This window comes from Vulpes lagopus, chromosome 20 (assembly GCF_018345385.1).
Source record: "Vulpes lagopus strain Blue_001 chromosome 20, ASM1834538v1, whole genome shotgun sequence".
Lineage (NCBI taxonomy): Eukaryota > Metazoa > Chordata > Mammalia > Carnivora > Canidae > Vulpes > Vulpes lagopus.
Genome location: NC_054843.1, coordinates 4,150,567 through 4,158,914, shown reverse-complemented (window position 1 = coordinate 4,158,914; position 8,348 = coordinate 4,150,567). Strand labels below are relative to the sequence as shown.

Below are 8,348 nucleotides of genomic sequence, written 5' to 3'. Positions count from 1 at the left end.
TTCTCCCTCTGCCTGGGTCTCTGCCTCTCTCTCTGTGTCTCTCATGAATAAATAAATAAAATCTTAAGAAAAAGAACATGAACCTTCTGCATACTCTTCAAACAACACTTTGGGTATGGTGTGTACGAGGCCTTCTTGACATGGGGTTCTGTTACCAGATGCTCCTTATCATGTCTGCTATCAGCTAGGTGAATGGTAGTAGTTTCAAAATACATTTCAGAGTTAGGAATCTCTGAAAGTCTAATTCTCTAGTTCTGTGGGCTTTTTTTTTTTAATAAATTAATTTTTATTGGTGTTCAATTTACCAACATACAGAATAACACCCAGTGCTCATCCCGTCAAGTGCCCCCCTCAGTGCCCGTCACCCATTCCCCCCCACCCCCCGCCCTCCTCCCCTTCCACCACCCCTAGTTCGTTTCCCAGAGTTAGGAGTCTTTATGTTCTGTCTCCCTTCCTGATATTTCCCACACATTTCTTCTCCCTTCCTTTATATTCCCTTTCACTATTATTCATATTCCCCAAATGAATGAGGACATACACTGTCCTTCTCTGATTGACTTACTTCAGTGGGCTTTTTCATGGGTTCCCCTTTTTTTTTTTTTTAAGATTTTTAATTTATTTACTCATGAGAGACAGAGAGAGCAGCAGAGACACAGGCAGAGGGAGAAGCAGACTCCCTGCAGGGAGCCCAAAGCGGGACTCGATCCCAGGACCCCAGGATCACTACCTGAGTCAAAGGCAGACGCTCAACCGCTGAGCCCCCCGGGTACCCCTCATGGGTTCCCATTTTGTGGTCCACTTTACACAGTGGGAGAGCAGTCCTCCCAGAGTGGACCTTCCCCTTGCTGTGAAAATCCGGACCCTTTGAAATCAAAGGAAGGAGTCGCTGAGATGACCTGGTTCATTTGGCTGCTTATTCCTTCACACAGGCGTCTTCTGTTCCAGTTTCTCGTATTAGGTTTCTGAGCTGGGGAACGTTTCTGCTACGGCGGATCAGCAGGCGCTGTTCCCAGAATACATGATAATAGCACGACAGATTTCAAGCTAGGGAATTTGAATGAAGTTTGCTCTAACGCTCTGTATTTCATATCAGATTTCTCCACCTTTTCATCTCAGATGTCATTGGATGTGACATTTTAATGGAAATACTTAAATTACAAAAGCATAACTTAGCAACAAGAATGAAACAGACAATTGAATGTGGGACATTTTCCTGGCATGCCTTACTGTCGAAAATTGGACTTTGAGTCAAAACCCTGGTTAGTGACACCTACCTCCTCGAGTTATGTAAATCGATGCTGAGCTTGGAAAACCTTCAAAGAGGCTTCCTTTGAACAGGAAAGGAAGTAGCAATCGTCTGAGGGTGTCATTTTTACCTTGTAACCTACTGTGGAAAATGCTGGAAGACGGTCCTTCCCTGAAAACTGCATTTAGCTTTGTGCCTTTGTCAAACCCTGTCAACTCGCCCATAAGAAATGGATGCTTCTTCGTGAACAGTGTGTTGTTTTTTTGGTTTTTTTTTTTTTTTTTTTAATAGGGTGATACTTTATATTCTTGATAAGTTATTTGGAAGCCCCCAATGAAATCCTGTCTTTAGTAGCTTGAAACCGTTTATGAAAACTAGCAAGAAACAAGATGAGGACTGGGTCTGATTTTTACCCCCCTCCTTGGGAGTTTTAAAAAGCACTGCTACGCTTAGTGCCAGGTCATCTGGCATTTCCTGTACACTATGTTGTATTTCTTCTGAAGCAAAAAACAAGTACCTGGCATTATAGAAACAGATTCTTGGCATGTGACTTCTGGGAATGTTTTCCGGAACGCGTTCTGCTCCCAAACATTTGGAAGGATTTTACCTGACTCATTGTGAGATGCAGAGTTTTTGGTGGGAGATCAGTTTGGGGTCAGTTACGGTTCAAGATTATGGAAGTAATCCCCAGCAGTGCAGCATTAAGAGCTCCGTAGAGCTTGGGTAATAGATTTTGCAAGTTGTTCTGATTTAGGGATCGCATTAACGTATGGAAGAGGTGAGAGAGGACTATTCCATAATTTAATAGGTTCCTGTGCAAATGAAAATTTGTCACGCTCCTCCTCCCAGGTTCCTGCATGGTGGATTGCCAAGCGAGGTTCAGTTCTAAGTTCTGGCTTAGGGCCACGCGATGTCACGGGGAATAAATCACTGCTCCCCACCCCACCCCCCCCAAAAAAGCCTGTTCCATAAGCAATACAGATCGAGTCTCACCAACCTCTCCTTCTTAGTGAAAACCAGATACTTGGGTGGACTGCAGTGTGCTTTTTGTCCTGCACAAACTTATTAGAAGATTACAGACAAAACACTTGCCACCGATTTTTTTTTTCTTTTTTAGGAAAAACAACTAAACATCTTAAAATGTAAAATCGGGGAGACACTAGATTTGTGGAGCCAAGGAAACTCCACAACAGCAGACGCTATTGTGTACCTTTCCTAGTGGGTTTTAAGAATTTCAGATTTGGACTTAATGGCAGTTTATCAATTAAATGGCAAGCAGAAAAAATGCATTTTGAGAGCAGGGAAGGAAAATAAAAACATAATCAAAAGTGTGCTGACGAAATATGCAGAAGTAGCTGTTCTGGAGAAGTTGCTTGAATTAACTCCAGGAGTCCTCAGATGTCTCTTATCGATAAAGTTGCTGTGTCAGCTGGAGATGTGGTTTATTCTACGTAGCAGCAAAGGCCGAACTTCAGGAGTACTTGAGCTGCAGTCATCTGTCAGATGTCAGCACCGGACAAAGCGAGAATGTGGCTTATGCGTCCCATTACCCAAGCCAGGTGAAGATTGGTTCATTTGAAGAAGAGGGAAGGGGATGGTTGGGCCTTGGAAAGTTCTAGAACGTGGGAAGGGAGGTGGGGAAGGAAGTCCTATCCTTTGGTCAACAGATGACTGCAAAGGTCTGGGCGAACTATGAGGACGTTCCAGGGTGTCCTAGGCAACTCAACTCCAACGGTGGAAATGATTTTTTTTTCACACCCCTGTTTTTCAGGAATGTTCCAAAGGAACCTCTCAGGATTTGAATTTTGTCAAAGAGAAATTGCTTTGCAGACAGACGTAGTTAGAATACCTGCATTCTAACACAACTAGGGACTCGTGAAGTCCCAAGCAAGTCATGGTCCTTAGGCTGTAGGTTCAGGGTTACACACTGGGAAGTTTATAGGTCAGGGACAAAAAGCTGAAGCCAGGGCAGCCCCGGTGGCACAGCGGTTTAGCGCTGCCTGCAGCCCAGGGCCTGATCCTGGAGACCCTGGATCAAGTCCCATGTCAGGCTCCCTGCATGGAGCCTGCTTCTCCCTCTGCCTGTGTCTCTTCTTCTCTGTGTGTCTCTCATGAATAAATAAATAAAATCTTAAAACAAACAAACAAACAAAAAAAGCTGAAGCCAGAGCAGGTAGTTGGCAGTTACCTTTGGGGTCTGAGCATCTGATAGTTGCATTGAAAGCCAGAGCAACTCAGAGCCGTATCCACCCAACCCTGCCAGGGCAACCCACTGATTCAGAAAGAATGTGACAGGTTCCTGACCTCATTTGTTCTCTGGCAACACCTGCTGTCAGAGACACTTGCAGAAACAAGTGTCAGCCCCTGAGCCCCCACGCGTCAGTGTGGCCTTGTGGCATCCCACAGGGCCGTGCGGTCCTGGAGCTCACCCTGGTCCTAGTCAGAATCAGCAAACGTCATTAGGCTCCCCTGGTGTCCTAGTGAACGCAAGCTGGGGCTCGGGCACATGCCCTGGTTTGGTACGAGTGTCATCCTGGGGGTGGGTCAGCCATACTGTGACACCAGTGTGTCTGCAAAACCTCTAGTCACATGAGTTACTGGGGTTAATTTTGAGTATCAAGGACATGTGACCTCAACCAATCAATACAGTGTTCCTACCCCTGAGCATTCTCTGGGCTTCTTCTGAGTATTACATTCAGATGACCTGTGGTTTGGTTTGGTTTGGTTTGGTTTGGTTTGAAGATTTTACTTATTTATTCATGAGAGGCAGACACACAGGCAGAGGGAGAAGCAGGCCCCCTGCAGGGAGCCTGATGCGGGACTCGATCCCAGGACCCCAGGGTCATGCCCTGAGCCGAAGGCAGATGCTTCACCCCTGAGTCACCCAGGCATGCCCAGATGACCTATGTTTCTTTTTTTTTTTTTTTTTTTAATTTTTTTTTTTTTATTTATTTATGATAGTCACAGAGAGAGAGAGAGGCAGAGACACAGGCAGAGGGAGAAGCAGGCTCCATGCACCGGGAGCCCGACGTGGGACTCGATCCCGGGTCTCCAGGATCGCGCCCTGGGCCAAAGGCAGGCGCCAAACCACTGCGCCACCCAGGGATCCCATGACCTATGTTTCTAAACTACGTTGTACCGTGTGACTTTTGCAGCACATTTGGTCTTAAAGACCTCTCTGTAGCCAAGGACTGGGGTAGGAGGCACATGAAGATTCCGGATAGGAAGGAGCCTCGGTGTCCATCGAAAGATGAATGGATAAAGAAGCTGTGGTTTATGTATACAATGGAATATTCCTCAGCCATTAGAAACGACAAATACCCACCATTTGCTTCAACGTGGATGGAACTGGAGGGTATTATGCTGAGTGAAGTAAGTCAATCGGAGAAGGACAAACAGTGTATGTTCTCATTCATTTGGGGAATATAAATAATAGTGAAAGGGAATATAAAGGAAGGGAGAAGAAATGTTGGGAAATATCAGGAAGGGAGACAGAACATAAAGACTCCTAACTCGGGGAAACGAACTAGGGGTGGTGGAAGGGGAGGAGGCCGGGTGTTGGAGGGGAATGGGTGACGGGCACTGAGGCGGACGCTTGACGGGATGAGCACTGGGTGTTTTTCTGTATGTTGGTAAATTGAACACCAATAAAAATTAATTAAAAAAAAAAAAAAAAGAAAAAAAAAAGATTCCGGATAAATTCAGACCTAGCCCACTGCAAGGACGGCTCCTGGGTACCTGACCTTTGATGCTTGAGGGCCGCCACGTGTCCCAGAAAGCCCTTGGGTACTTGTTGGGCACCATTGCCCAAACTGTGAGTGTAGTTGTGCCCAGCTGGCCTCTCAGGATACAGCAAAGGTGTCAGTAAAATCCCTGTCTCACCTCTAAAAGTCTGCTGATCAGGGTTTGTCCACGCCTGCAGGGCGGTGAGGAGATGGGCCAGCTCCCTTTGCAGAGGGAGAGTTATTTGTACAGGATCAAAAGTGGATGAGCTGGTAAAGTGGAAATTGTATGTGACACACGGGTGTCCTCCAATATCGATTTACAATGATATATAATTACAAATGATGGGTTTACAAAAGAGATTTCTAGAATGGTGTCACGATGGGGAGAATTGAAACCTGGAGCATCAGGATGCCTGGGTGGCTCAGCGGTTAAGCATCTGCCTTCAGCTCAGGGCATGATCCCGGGGTCCTGGGATCAAGTCCCACATCGGGCTCCCTGTAGGGAGCCTGCTTCTCCCTCTGCCTGTGTCTCTACCTCTCCCTGTGTGTGTCTCATGAATAAATAAATACAATCTTAAAAAAAAAAAAAAAAAGAAACCTTGAGCATCTTTGAAATCTAGCATTCTTTACCGTTCGGGTTTTTCCATAGGATTTGCTACATTTAGGTTAGAATATATGTACTTTTTCCATGGCACTTGCACTGACCAGCATGTCGTGAGAAGGCAGGTGTCTCCCGAGGGCAGGACTTATTACTTTTTCTCCAGGAAATGCTCTATGTACGGGTCTCTGAGAGTTTCCAATAAAAGCAAGGCTTTTCGCTGGCTCCTGTCTACCTATTGAAGTAAAGTTTCACACAAGCCTTACAATTTTGAAGTTAATGCTTCTGAATGAAGGTTAAAAACACATTAAAAGATCTTTTTGAGATTAAAAAACCAAGGCTAAAGCATCTGTTCATCATCTATAGTGAAAATCACCAAAAATACACTCCCATAATTCCATTTTTCTTACACAACTTTGTGTTCTCTCTCGCTAGGGGTAACAACTTGGAATTGCTTTTTCTCCTTTGCCTCATTGGTGATAATGTGTCATCTAGTGCGTCCCATGTCACACGTTCTTGTCGGCGAGCTCGGAAATCCTGTTTGGCCTTGGAAGTGCGTGGATCATGTGAGGGGAGCTGCATGATGATGGAAAGTTCTGGACGTCGGGAATCAGCTGAAATGAGTGGGATTGGCCATGGGCTCACAAAAGCCGAATTTCTATAATCGACGAGGAGGTATTTCCTGCTATTTCTGTTAATCCGTGCAGTTAAATAGACTGCAAGCTGAAAATCCCCATGTTCAGTCCCTGAAAGCAAGGACTTATTTTTTTCTTAAGAAGGGCGTCTTCGCTGCTGCCTTGGGGTGGAGCTGGGGGTCTGCTGTGGCCGAGGAGCTCACAGACCTCACCTTCTGGAGCGGTGCCCACTGAGCAGCGGCGCTTTGCAGAATGTATTGATGTGTACAACTTTCATTTCTGAAAAGGCCTAAATAAGATAGTTTATTGTTCCCCTTTGGGGCTTTCCCTCTGTTTTTGGCATGCCATGTTGATTTAAAATTAAGCTGTGCTAGGCCAGCAGTTGGGGTGAAAGAGGTATGCACCCCACTTCAGAAGTGGCTCTGCAGCTGTGGCCCTGGCTGGTTGGTGCCTCAAAACTCGCGTTTTCTAAAAAATAATCTTATTTTTCTACTTACATGCCCCACGAATTTAAGATGTATACCGTTGGAAAGGAAATCAAAGAGTTCGGTTTGTTTGAATAAATAATACTTTCAACTTGTTGAGTTTGGTACTGTTTTAACGCTTTTGTTCAAGTCAAGCTTTGGAAGTTACTGCCCATGACGAGTCACGGTCCTCTGCCTCTGCTGCCACAAAATAGATTCCTGGAAAGCGTCGAAATAAAACTGTAGGGAGAGTCTTGGCCTGATCACTGCAATGTAAAACGGGAGAATACAGTACTTGGGGACGTGAGAACCCTCAGGAGTGGGAAGAGACCAGGTACAGCTAAGCATGTTTAAGGGGGTCGTAAAGATTAGACGGGGTGTCAGACTCATCCTGGGGACGGACTGTGGCTGGATGGGGTGTTCATGCCACATTCACCCTGCAAGGAGATGGTGTTCTCCGAATCCAGCAGACAAACACATGCCCAGGAACCCCCAGCCCGAAAAGTATCTGCCTGGGCGTAGACCCCAGTCCATCCACCTGCGAGCTAACCTCTGCACCACATTGTCTCGCCGGGTGCTGCTAGCCGTGCTTTCAGGAGCATAAGGGTCCACCTGAGTGGGTCAGTTTCTAGAGCAGGATGTTGCCAACTTTGGGGGAGCAGAAATCATGAAGACAGATGTCACTCATGAGCTGTGATCTGGCTGCTGCACCAAACCTTATAAAAACACACTTAGGTTTGGTGACAAGAGGGGGGAAAGGGAATTTCAAACCATTAGGAGGTGAAGCACTATAGTCACTGGAGAAGGAGAATAGGAGGTTTGCTTTCCACTAATGAAAAAGATCATTTGATTTCAGCTTCATGTTTTTCTTTTTAAAGATTTTGCTTGAAGGTTCATGTGAGAGAGAAAGAGAGAGAGAGAGAGCAGAGGGAGATGCCAGCTCCCCTCTGAGCAGAGAGCCTGATGTGGGGCTTGATCCCAGGACCCTGGGATCATGACCTGAGCCAAAGGCAGATGCTTAACTGCACCACCCAGGTGCTCTAATTATTTTATTTTATTTTTTTTTTACGCGGATTTATCATTTTGCCATTCTTAAGCCGTGGGTGATGTTGCAGTTGTGGTTTTGTATGCCTGTCACTAGGTGGTGTTGTTGTGAAACTTTGTGGAATGACATTTGTGCTTTTATTTTTTTGTTGTTCTGTGCATTTGTTGGCAAATTTCATCAAGCGTCTGCATGTAATTAAACTATACCCAGCAACTACCCAGGGGTGTTTACTCCTCCATCCTGCTCTAAGATAGAATCTTTAAAGTATGCAGGCTAGAGATCTATAGTGAATCTTGGGGATGATCCCCAAATACACGTTTCCAGCACCTGGCCTGTCTTATTTGGCTGCCGCAGAGGGAAGGAAACTGAGTCACAGGGGGGTGCCATGAATTCCCCAGGCTCTCACTCACTGGCAGGTCCAGATTCGAAAAACCAGTTAGTCTGATCCCCAGACCTATGATCTCAGCCGTTGTGCTGCTGTCTTTATAAAGGTTAAAATGTGAGAATCGAAAGGGAAAATATTGTTTTTAAAAGTTAAAACTGGGACCCCTGGGTGGCGCAGCGGTTTAGCGCCTGCCTTTGGCCCAGGGCGCGATCCTGGAGACCCAGGATCAAATCTCACGTTGGGCTCCCGG

The 8,348-nt window shown here is 45.9% G+C and overlaps 1 long non-coding RNA gene across 1 annotated transcript; it reads left to right on the top strand.

Annotated features, from left to right (window-relative positions):
* Positions 1-651: 651 nt before the first annotated feature.
* On the top strand, positions 652-7,625 carry LOC121479489. The gene is made up of 3 exons (XR_005984734.1): positions 652-2,805; positions 4,402-4,618; positions 6,005-7,625. It is a non-coding gene; the product is annotated as an uncharacterized LOC121479489 (long non-coding RNA).
* Positions 7,626-8,348: the final 723 nt, after the last annotated feature.